Genomic DNA, 13,117 nt, shown 5'->3' with positions numbered 1-13,117 from the left:
CTGGGCCGACCTTCGCTCTCTGCAGATGTTGGAAGATCCCGAGGAGATTAGGCTGCCAGGGGTGTAAGCAATGGCGCAGTGTGAGTCTGCATAACCGGGCGTAATTTATTAAGACGGGACGGACTGCTGAGTGCATTAATGTCCGCTCAGTCCATCAATGCCGGCGTCCATTGCCGTGAGTGATTGTGCACAGTGACACCCGGCTTACCGTTTAAATGCCTGTGAATTAAAGGAATTACCGAGGCTGCTGGACGCAGTGCGTAAATCATGTCGCCAAGCTTGTCAGCACCCCATGTGAGCCGAGTGGCGAGTGCTTGCATGACAAGACGCCAACGCAGCATCTGGTGTGAGAGCCTCATTTGTCTTTCTCTTAATCTGCTGCCTGAATGGCAAAGCAGCCACCGGGGCTGAAGGGGAAAAAGAGGGAGAGGTGTGTGGTCAGTGGGAGTAACCAGGCATGGGCAGCAGGGGGTGCTCAAGCTCCTGCTCCTTTGAATTTTTTGTCAGAAAAGGGCTTCTGTAACATGACATAATTTGTCTTCTCAACATGACTGATTGTTACTGTCATACGTGTGTGGAAGATCTCAAATCAGCGATTCTCTACTCCGGTTCTGCATCTCGCTACAGGGCAAGTTCAGTATTTTCCAAGTTGATGTTGTTTTTTCACAACCATGCTATAGTTAAATTGTCAGTCAGTCAGTCATTATCCAACCCACTAGATCCTAACACGGGGTCACAAGGGTCTGCTGGAGCCAATCCCAGTCAACACCGGGTGCAAGGCAAGAAACAAACCCCAGCCCACCGCAGGGCACACACACACACACCAGGGACAATTTAGAATCGCCAATGCACCTGACCTGCATGTGTTTGGACTGGGGGAGGAAACCCACGCAGACACGGGGAGAACGTGCAAAGTATGGATGCGAACTACAGACTCCTTATTGACAAGCAGCTGTACCAGCGTGCCACCCATATATTATATACAGTACGTACTACACTATACAAACAGAACTGACCTTTAACCTAACCTGCACATCTATAGAATAAAGGAGTAAAGTCAAAGCACCCTAAGAAACACCCATACAGCTATAGGGAGAACTGACAGACTCCACGGTCCTACCTCATCCCACCGCGGTGAAGTTAAAGGGGATTATTGATGTGTGGTTTCCTTTCTTGACGGACCTCCAGTCATAATCGCTACACACTGTATACCAGGGGTCCCCAACTCCAGTGCTGGAGGGCCCCAATGGCTGCAGGCTTTCATTCCAACCCTTCTCTTAATTAGTCACCTGTTTTTGTTGCTAATTAACTTCGTTTGAATTAATTTTAATGGACTTGTTTTTTTAAGATTTGGTCCCCTGAATGACTTCATCGCTCCTCTGAATTGCTTCATATCTTTCCTTAAATGGCACCCAAACAGAAATGAAACGTGAAGCGAGGGAGCCAACAGAAGACCAACTAAGCCAGGGCCTCAAACTCCAACCAACTGTTTAATTAGGCAACGATTCTTGGCGTTCATTAAACCCGTTCTTTAATTCCATGGCTTGTTGCTGCTGTCACTGTGGAATAGCATCCATCCATTATCCAACCTGTTATATCCTAGCACAGGGTCTGCTGGAGCCAACACAGGGTGCAAGGCAGTAAGAAACCCCGGGCAGGGCGCCAGCCCAACGCAGGGCACACACACCCACTAGGGACAATTTAGGATCGCCAATGCACCTAACCTGCATGTCTTTGGACTGTCGGAGGAAACCCACGCAACTACACAAAGTCCGGGAAGTGAACCCGGGTCTCCTAACTGTGAGGCAGCAGCACGACCCACTGTGCCACCATGCCGCCTCCATTAAATTGTATTCTTACTTGTTAATAAGATTTGTTCTTTCTGAACTTATCTTTTGAGAATTTCTGAGGGCATACAGTATGGGTAAATGGACACGTGGAGCATTCCTGTAAGGCTGCTAATGTAATGTGGCATCAACTCTGGCTGGCACAGTCACTGGGATGTGATGCCATTGTAAAAAAAAAAAAAAAAAAAAAGAAAAGTAATCATCCTGGTCCTTGTAAACAAAAAGCCAAAAGTTTAGCAAACGCCCGCCCTCTACTCTTGCAGAGTGGCACCGTCTTACTATCGGCTCGTACAACCACTTGGAGAACTCAATGAATGTAAAGCTGAGGCAATGCAGCTAAATTCAGGAAGCACATTAGGGAAGCTGCTGCCGGCATTTTTTGTGTGCGGCCCTGAGAATACTTTAATTGGCTCCGTGTCAGAACAATGCGTAACGGCGAGAGTCGGACTGGACTGACAAGTCAGGGTGGTGTTAATTGTCACCCACAATGGCAAGTCTTCTGATTTGTTTTACTTGGATGGCCAACAAGCTGTCAGCAGCCGATGTCAGTGTGACATTTTCCCCCTGGACTGTGAATGTGGACCACAGCGGGTGAGCTGCTCCATTTTAGAGAGTTGACCAGCTAGCATACTGCCCGTTGCAGACCGAGTATATGCTGGACGAGGTTTATACCAACTTTCATGTTTAATTGCAAAGGCAGAGGCAAACTAAACTGATAGGGATACAGTCCCTCCAAAATCTGAGGAAGTGAGGGATGGGCCCACTTCCTGTGGTGCTTAGCAATACCACCAAATACCAAAGGCTTTCACGTGAGCTTTACTTCTCGTCTACTGAGGGCTTGGTGTCCTTTTGTGACAGTGATGTCCGTAGTTAGCCAGATTCCAGCCAGTCGTTATTTGCAGTCTCTCAGTTTCTTTCTTCAGTAATAACTTTACCCTGCTTTTAATATACAATACAATGCAATGCAATTTATTTTTGTGGAGCCCTAAATCACCCAAGGAGTGCCAAAATGGACTTTAACAGGCCCTGCCTTTTGACAGCCCCCCCAACCTTGACTCTCTAAGAAGACAAAAAAAAAACAAAAACCCTTGTAGTGGAAAAAAATGAAGAAACCTTGGGAATGGCAGTTCAAAGTGAGACCCCTTTCCAGGCAGGTTTGGGGTACAGTGGGTGTCAAAAAAAGGGGGTCAATACAACACAATAGACAGAACAGAACACAAGTAATCGTCAATACAATATAATAGTGCAATAGAAATGACAGACTGAGGAGATCGTTCCTCCACCACACTATGCGACTCTTCAATTCCACCCGGGGGAGTAAATGCTAACATTAATTTTATTTTAATTTTTTTCATTTTTATTACTATTTAATTTAATATTGTTTCTTTGTATCAGTATACTGCTGCTGGATTATGTGAATTTTCCCTTAGGATTAATAAAGTATCTATCTATCTATCTATCTATCTATCTATCTATCTATCTATCTATCTATCTATCTATCTATCTATCTATCTATCTATCTATCTATCTATCTATATATATATTATATAGTACCTTTCAAATCTATCTATCTATCTATCTATCTATCTATCTATCTATCTATCTATCTATCTATCTATCTATCTATCTATCTAATCCTGCCTACTATACTAATATCTATCTATCTATCTATGCTACATAGTTATGACACACACTATATTAGTTGGAGAAACATGTAAGGTACTTCATAATAGATATATATGAAAGGCACTATATTAGCCAGATATGAATGGCAGCATAGATTTAAAAAAAATTATTTGCAATTAATTTGGACCAAATTATAAAGGCACTATATAATATAGTGCCTTTCATATCTATCTGTCTGTATATCTACTTACTGTATATTTAATGCTGTTTAGATCTATTTTATATAGTGGCTTTTAGATCTATCTATCTATCTCTATTATATAATGCCTTTCACATCTATCTATCTATCTATCTATCTATCTATCTATCTATCTATCTATCTATCTATCTATCTATCTATCTATCTATCTATCTATCTATCTATCTAGAAATATTACAAGTACAGAGCAGAACTCAACAGTAGATGACATCCCATAATATGATTTGGATTTGTTCAGAGTCTCGGAGACCTCGACCATCAAGCTGCCTCCCCCTAATGGCCATGCCACAGCTGTGTCAGCCAATCCGATGAAAGGACCCCTCTACCCCACGATTCCTGCGATCCTCCATCAGAGATGACTTTACCTTAAGCAGGCAAAACAGCATGCCAGGTGGGCAGTGGGCACCAAGTGGCACATTTGAGTGCTGAGAAGAGAAACAGAACAAGTGAGGGTTAGTAACAAATTCTGACTATCCTATTGCTTATGTTGTAGTGCTAATGACTAACAACAGAGTCTGTACGGCTAATCAGCAGCTCTAGTCAGGGTGTGCCATACTGAAGTGGTGAGTCTTCAGCTGGGATTTGAAAGCTGAGACCGAAGGGGCATCTCTTATAGTAGCAGGCAGACCAGTCCACAGTTTAGGGGGTCCTGTAACTAAAAGCTCGACCTCCCACTGTTATTTTATTAATCCTATGAATCCTAAGCAGACCGGCATCTTGAGATCTTAATGTGTGCTCAGGTTTGTAAGTCATGATAAGTTCAGACAAATAAGCCAGACCTCGGCCATTTAAGGCTTTATATTTTAAAAGGAGGATTTTGAAATCTGCCCTAAACTTAACCGGGTGCCAGAGTAAGGATTGACCCTTGGTTCATCCTTGAGGTCTTCTTTGACTGTTTATGCTGCCACCTGTCTGCATGTTACATGCTGTTCGTGTACCAACTTGTACCTGGCATTATTGGGGGACTGCAGCCACACCTCCTACACTTCAGGACAGGCAATCCTGCTGAAGTTTAGCATGTTTGGGTCTGGCCAGTACTTAAATGGGAGGCCATCTCAGAAAAGTTTGGGTTGCTGTTAGAGAGGATGCTGGTGACGTAGAACTGGCACTTGAAATCTAATGAGTACATAAAGTTGACGTGCTGCCTTAAAATCACTGCTGCACTTTATTTTTTTAGCTAGATCTTTGGTGTCATTCTGTCATGGGAATTGGCTTTTGAAACGGCGCTGATGTTTGTCTCTTAGTTAATGTGTCGGAGTCCATGCTGACCGAAAACAGCACACCACGCGGTGGCACCTGGTCAGTATACGCAACTTAACATAACTGCAATTAGATTAAATTCATTTGATTTTGACTAACAATGTGAACCATAAATTTATGAGGGACATTCAAAGTTTCCTCATTTTTTTGAACTCTGTTTATTAGGAATTTCAAAAACATATGACGTCACTTTTCTACATAGTCACCTTCATTTGTGATGCAATTTTCCCAACCAACTTTTTAATGCCCAATGACTACTCCTCCTCCGCCTTCACTGTTTCCAACGAAAATATAAAAGTGCGGAAACTTGTTGAACGCCCCTCTTAACTACTGTGTGTCCGCAAGTTTCGTAGTAGGAACTTAAAACTCTTTAGGGAAAGGAAACCGTCAAACCTCTGGCTTGAGAGACACGTCCAAACAGAGAATCTTTATAAATGCGGGAATTTAAATTGCAAAAAGAAACACTCAAATAAAAATCGGGAGAAGTCTCCCCTTGACTTTCTCGTATACTCAGATATGGGGATCGATATTTGAGGAGTAAACCGCAAGACGATGATTATATTTTTATATTATGTACATTAAAGAACCACCAACAACAAATCGAATCAAATTAATTATAAATTGGACAATTATTATAAAAGTAAAGTTGAATAAATCGGACTCTGCAGTTGCAGGATTTAAAAATGTATGTGTATGTGTTCAAGTAAAGTACCACTTCTGGTTAGCGAAAATAGCCCAAAAGTTGATAGAAATCTACGTTTTGTACCTAATACTTGTATGAAAAATTTGATTGACCTAAGTGAAAGTGTACTCATGTTATCGTGTTTACATGCACACACACACACACACACACATAATTCCAAAATTGTTATTTTTGGACTCCAGGAGGTCTAAAACGTTGATTCATCAGAATTTCAACATTGAATTTTTGGAGGATTCCAATACTTTCCCTATACTTCGTATATATGAAAGTCAGAGAGGTCTAAAATGTCGAGATTCATCAAAATCTCAAGGTGGAATTTTTGGAAAATCCAATACTTTCCCTATACTTCATAAACGAGAAAGTCAGGGAGGTCTAAAATGTCGAGATTTATCAAAATCTTGATATTGAATTTTTAGACAATTTCAATACTTTCCCTATACTTCGTATTCGAGAAAGTCAGGATGGTCCAAATCTCGACATCGAATTTTTGGACGATTGCAATAGTTTCGCTATACTTCATATACGAGAAAGTCAGGGAGGTCTAAAACATCGCGATTCATCAAAATCTCGACATCGAATTTTTGGATTGGATTACAATACTTGTACTTCGTATCTGAGAAAATAAAAAGGCAAACCTGAAGGAAGAGGAGTTGCCTGAAATAGACAACCCATAGCCAATAAGACCTAATCTGTAATCTAAGAATCGAAAACCATAAGGAAATAAATTCCAAAACTGAAAAATCATTATTCATAGCAATATGGAGTTTTTAACAGTTAATCAAACACAGAAGAGCAAACTTTCCAGCCTGAAATATAAAGGCAGGGGGCGGTCCTTCAGCAGTGATGTCATGATGGCCCCGCCTATAAATCATGGAATTAGATACATTTAAACGACAAATCAAATCCATTAAGATAACAACAAATAATATTTGAAAAGCAACAAGGAATGAAGGAGCATTTAAAGACACAAAATGCTAAACAATAAATGAACAGAACAGTTGTCGTCGAGTGAAGAAAAACAATGGTGGGACACCAATCCAGTTATCCGACATTTACTTCAAATTGAAAATCCAACAAAAAGTAGAAGCACTGAATGGCACGGAGGCAGTGAAAATGAACAAAATAACATGTCGCCAAATATGGGCTTCAAGGTTTGGTTCCTTCAGGAAGGCCAGTCTTGTAGAAGCTCCATCCTGATGCCCCCTTTGTCAACCCCCTGATTTATTGACGAGAGACCGAAGGGGCAGAGTCAGGTGCCCTCACTGGATGTCTTCAATATGACAGGACACGGTTAGCGACCTCGCCCCCTCTTGGCCTAGGGTGGTATCACACACATTACAGGAGCTCTGAGCGTGATCCACAAATGCTTCGATGCGTATGCGTGACATTGTATTAACAAATACATAAAAACATTAAAAGTACTTCAAACACTACAATAAAAAGGAAGATAAATACAAGCCAGAGAACAAACCCTGTCTGTAACACAACGCACATCACCTGGAATAAAGCCACATGGGCATGGCGAGAACACCCGGATTCCACGCTGCCATCCACATGGGACTTGAACGCAGCAGTACCACAGAAGAAAAGACCCCCACTGCCATTGTTAGTGTATTTTTCTCTATTTCACAGCCCTTTGATTTTTATTACCCTCTATCAGGAAATCCATCTTAATCTTGCAGCTCTGCCCATCATTTTCTCCTTTAGCTTTTTAAAAATTGTTTTTAGTGGATTAACCTCACTTTCCCTTGGATCACATGAAAAAAAATAAATACAAATTAATGCACACGCAGTAGCTGCACTTTTTGGGATGGATACCTAGCCGCCTCCATGGCAGGGTAGAACGCAAGCTCTGCGGCTTCTAAGAGATAATACATAAAACAGACGCGCCACCCTCATCTCCCAGAGCTGCTGTCTATGGAACTTTCAAAGGACGACTCAAACATGGCAAACATCTGGCCATTGCTGCACCCACTGAGCCAGAAAAAAAGAGCCAGTGCTTCACTCAAAATCTCAGATTCATGACGGGAGGAACAGTCCTTAGGGAAGCGAAAGAGAAAGAAACAGAAGCAGCACGTTTCAGCCGTCAGCTACTTACTGGTTATTAACCCTTTGTGCTTTAACAGAATATGATAAAAGGTGGTGATAAATGAGCAATGGTGAGTGTGCAATACATCCACTCAGACGCCTCACTCCTTCTCACTCAATCTTCAATTACAGCTAACTTGATTTATTGTTTTTACTCTCTGACTGGATGGGTAAATTCTATCTATCTATCTATCTATCTATCTATCTATCTATCTATCTATCTATCTATCTATCTATCTATCTATCTATCTATCTATCTATCCATTATATAGTGCCTTTATTGTTCTATCTATCTATCTATCTATCTATCTATCTATCTATCTATCTATCTATCTATCTATCTATCTATCTATCTATCTATTTATCCATTATATAGTGCCTTTATTGTTCTATCTATCTATCTATCTATCTATCTATCTATCTATCTATCTATCTATCTATCTATCTATCTATCTATCTATCTATCTATCTATTTTCCAACCCGCTATATCCTAAGTACAGGGTCAAGGGGGTCTGCTGGAGCCAATCCCAGCCAACACAGGGCGCAAGGCAGAGACAAATCCCAGGCAGGGCACCAGCCCACTGCTGGGCACACACACATACACACACCCACACACCAAGTACACACTAGGGATTCCACATTAAGATGTGCCAGTGTCTATGGACTGTGGAAGGAAACCCACGCAGACACGGGGAGGACATGCAAACTCCACGCAGGGAGGACCTGGGTCTCCTAACTGCGAGGCAGCAGCGCTACTACTTGCGCCACCGTGCACCTGCCAACTATGCTAAAATCTATCTATCTATCCATTATATAGTGCCTTTATTGTTCTATCTATCTATCTATCTATCTATCTATCTATCTATCTATCTATCTATCTATCTATCTATCTATCTATCTATGTATATAGCCCCTTTTATATCTGTCTGTCTTTCTATCTGTGATGCAAGTACCTGTGAAAAACTACAAAGTGCATATTTATTGAAAAAAGCATTAACAAAAACAGTTTCACTTTAGTGGTGCAGTTTATACCATGAATAAATAAACATCCTAAAAACGGTGGAGAAAAGTGTCCAATAAGCAATTAAAATCCATAAAACCAATGCAAAAATAGACGTGTCTCATACACAGAGCAGCAATCCACCCATCAAGGAGCCCTGTCATGTACCTCGCCCCTTCACCAACGAGGATATCCAGCGACTCCAAGTTTGCTCCGCCAGCTCTGTCCTTGCACCACCTCTTACTCGAGACTTTCCACGTTTCCCCTTCTGACAAGCTCTGCATACATCCTGCTTTCTGTCAGCGGGCACGACTTTCATCCTGGAAGTCAGATCCTTGAGCTCTCTTTCTTCCACCTCCTGTCAGTATCCGCAGAAAGAGACCAAGTCCTTAATGTCTTCCTTGTCCCTTGCTGCAGTGGGGCAGGGTTGGCCTTGCTCTCCATGAGGGTTTGCTTCTATCCCAAGGAGACGCTCCTCACTTATGTCTCAGCCCTTTTTCTTTCTCTGTCTCCTTTCACTCATTTCATTTCTTTTTATTTCATTTCTTTCATTCATTTCATTTCTCTGTCAGTCTAGCCATTTTTCAAAATCTCCCCTCACTCTGCTTTTGCTTAACCTTTTATATCTGGTAGTGTAGGTGCTGTGCCCCCTGACCCACACAATGGCTAATGAGGGATGGCGGCCCAACTAACTAACCCACACGTGCATAATTAATCCATTTCCCTTTTACGCTCTGTGGCTGCATGACTTTCATACTCACCTACAATGCACTACAACAGCGTTTCTCAACCTTTACGTATTTGCGACCCGAGTTTTAATAACAGTTTTAATCGCTTTTTGAAAGGAGCCCACTAATACCAATTTGTTCTTTTTTTAATTAATGATATATCATAGATGCATATTTTATTACACCTACTTAACTTTTATCGACATTTATCTAACTCTATATTTATTTTTCTAGTATCAGAATGTAGTTTAAGTTCATTTGTTTTGCTTTCAATAGATGTATTTTTCATATTTTTGATTCTTGTTTTCTTTTTTTCACATCTTCGCGCCCCCCTTTTTGTTACTTCGCGCCCCACAGATTGAGAACCACTGCACTACAATATTAATTTAGACCACTTGGCAGAGATCTGCTTTCACTTTGATGTTGAAGCGTCGTTTTCCGTTGTTCAACATTGAAAATCCACAAGAAAAGCCAAGTGACGGATGTAAAGAAATAGTCGAGAGACTGAGATCAAAATTCACAAATCCCACCAAAATCCAGCAGAGCACATTAAAAATGAATGACCCTGAACTTCAGTTCCCAGCCTGCCTTTATAGGGTAAGGGGCGGTACCATTAATGATGATGGATGGGTGGCCCCGCCTCTTGGGAATACACCCGCGAAATATAAGAAACATAAGAGATCTGCAAAATACACAGATGTACTACATAATAGGTAAATAAAGTAAAATGAAGAGATAATACATAACAAATAATAAATAAATAGAACAATGTTATATATATTATTTGGCTCTGCCCGTGCATTAGTGAAACAGGACAGTGAGGGGGGCCCTGCCCGGCTACCCAACTCCTGACGTCACGCTTCCCCTGCCCCTTGGCCCGCAGCCTCTGTCTCGGATTAGCATGAATATATCGCTCCTGCAAGAGAACTATCATACTTAGCATGGTGAGAGAAGTCACAAAATCAACTGGAATGATCAAGCAAATTACAGAGAAAAGCTTGATCTAAATCCGCTAAGTAGTTCTCTCGTTCGCTAGCTAAGCAGAGGTAAGGTACTCACCCTGAGGCTGGTGTGTGAGTGAGGAGGACAAACCGGGCCGCTGCATCTCTCTCGGATTCGCGCAAATAAAGCGCTACAACAAGCGAACTCTAAAACTTAGTGCAAAAAGAGAAGTCGCAAAATCAACCGGAATCTTCAAGCAAATTAGAGAAAAAAACCCGATCTAAATCCGTTAAGTAGTTCTCTTGTGAAAAGCAGACAGACGTTAAATTTTATATTTATGGAGATGGAAAATAATGAACAACAATGAACATTGATGGGTGGCACAGTGGGTAGCGCTGCTGCCTTGCAGTTAGGAGACCCGTCTGGGTTCGCTTCCCGGGTCCTCCCTGTGTGGAGTCTGCATGTTCTCCCCGTGTCTGCGTGGGTTTCCTCCCACAGTCCAAAGACATGCAGGTTAGGTGCGTTGGCGATTCTAAATTGTCCCTAGTGTGTGTGCCATGCGGTGGGCTGGCACCCTGCCCGGGGTTTGTTTCCTGCCTTGCACCCTGTGTTGGCTGGGATTGGCTCCAGCAGACCAATTGAACATTGAACAAAGAATACAAAACATAAGCTAGGCTTGGCCATAACATAAATGATAAGGAAAATAAACTAAAGCTTTTATGGTTCAGCCGGAGATTTTATCCCTGATTCAAATGTGCTTTCTGTTTATTTAACTTTTTGTTAACTTTTAAATATTATTATTTTGTAAATACTGTAAAAATTTTTTCGTTTTTATGTTGTATAGCACATCTGGGTGCTCAGAGCTGAGAGTCACGTGTGCTTTGTGCTGACGTGTGCTTTGCAAACGCTAGAGTCTGTTGAGAGTGTTGGTTTGTTCTGTGGTGTGAGATTTACATTAAAAAAATACATTTTGCTCTTAAAAACTTGGGTTTTGGTTGCCTCTAAGGAACCGTGTGGGAATTTTAAAGCTTTTTCCCTTTAGAAGGGTTTTTTGCTTTTTTCGCCGCACAAGAGCAAAAGTAGCTGGGTGTTTGGAAGTGCGCTTGGAAAAGTTATTTGTACTTGTTCTTTTTCTTGTTATCTGTATTTGAATTAGCATCGAGGCGGCAGGGTAGAAAGCAGCAGTAACTGATATCGGCATTTGTAAATAAATAACCGCGTCGTCGTAACAGCGATTCCTTAGTTTAAAGGAAAAGAAAAAAAGGCCGCGGCTGACTTCAAAGCAGTAAAAGGTGGAAACTCAGTAGTGCGCAGGTAAGCGGCCTGCGTTAAGACGCCAATCAGGCACAAAGAGCAGTAGGAGCAAATAAGGTAGTAAAGTTTTATTTATTTGTTTATTTTAGATTAAACAGTCCTTAGCGTCCAGAGGCAGAACAGTTAAGTGGGCGACAGCGTATTGGTTCATTAATACGGGGGAATACAAACAGTGCGAGTGAAGAGCTTATAAGTAAGAAGAGCGCAAAGCTAGAAGAGACAGAGAAAAGTAAAGTTAACCTCATAGAAAGGCAGGCAGCTGAGAGGGAGAACAGTACAGGAGCTTAAGGGGGAAAAGGTGTAAAATATCTGTAGCAGATCTTAGTGTTACCATTTAAGTTAAGGAGCAGCTGAAAGAAGAAGAAATTTAATTTTAAGAAAAAAAAATATATAGTTAAGGCAGCTTAGTAATCCCAAATCAAATTTTAATAATGAGGCCAGTGCAATGCAAGTCCTGTTGGATGTTGGACTTTTTAGATGATGGTTTGGAAGAGCCAGTTGTCTATGAGGGCTACATCTGCAAGAGATGCCAGCTGATCCAGCACCTCGAGCTCAGGGTCGCTGAACTGGAGGAGGAGTTGGCTGACCTGCGTTGTAATAGAGAATTGGCGGACTTGGCCCAGGTGTCCTTTAGAGATAGTGTGCACCCCTAAGGTGGCGCGGAGGAGATTCCAGACCAGACAGGTAGGAATAGGTGGGTCACGGTCGCAAGGCGTAAGGTAAAGGGTGCACACTGTCCGGGCATCAACCCCAGAATTAGAAGTGTCTAACGTTATCATGTCCTGGCGGAGCTGGACGGTGACTCTGATAATTCTGAGGTGGTAGGCAGGGTTGAGGAGCCCCAACGGGCCACCTCAAAACCAGTTCCCAAAAAGAGAGAGGTAGTGATAGTTGGGGACTCAATCATTAGGGGGATTGAAGCGCAGGTGTGCTCCAGAGAGAGAGAGTCTCGCACGGTGTGTTGCCTTCCGGGAGCACAGGTGGGAGACCTCCTGGAAGGGTGGATAGGCTCTTGGCCAGAGCGGGTGGATCCAGTTGTCATTGTCCACGTTGGAACAAATGACATACATAAGGGTAGTCTGTCAGTTCTGCGATCCAAATTCAAAGAGTTAGGTACCAAGCTGAGGAGCAGAACTGACAAGGTAGTCTTCTCGAAGTTCTGCCTGTGCCACGCCAGTCCAGGTAAGATTGAGGAGATTAGAAGGCTTAACGCGTGGCTCAAATCTTGGTGCAGGGTAGAAGGGTATAGGTTTATGGGGCATTGGGACTCCTTTTGGAACAGATGGGACCTGTTCCCCGACGGGTTACATCTGAACCGGAGGGGCACCAATGTATTGGGGAGGCGTATG

At 42.2% G+C, this 13,117-nt stretch overlaps 1 long non-coding RNA gene across 1 annotated transcript in view; it reads left to right on the top strand.

Moving 5' to 3' along the window:
• The window catches only part of LOC120540261, a 38,377-nt gene extending 34,301 nt beyond the window's left edge, over positions 1 to 4,076 (top strand). Inside the window, exon 3 of the long non-coding RNA XR_005635784.1 lies at positions 3,971 to 4,076. This is a non-coding gene — a long non-coding RNA (uncharacterized LOC120540261). The remainder of the gene's footprint in view (positions 1 to 3,970) is intronic.
• The last annotated feature ends 9,041 nt before the right edge of the window (positions 4,077 to 13,117 follow it).

This window comes from Polypterus senegalus, chromosome 12 (assembly GCF_016835505.1).
Source record: "Polypterus senegalus isolate Bchr_013 chromosome 12, ASM1683550v1, whole genome shotgun sequence".
NCBI lineage: Eukaryota > Metazoa > Chordata > Cladistia > Polypteriformes > Polypteridae > Polypterus > Polypterus senegalus.
This window is presented reverse-complemented; position numbering and strand designations above follow the sequence as displayed.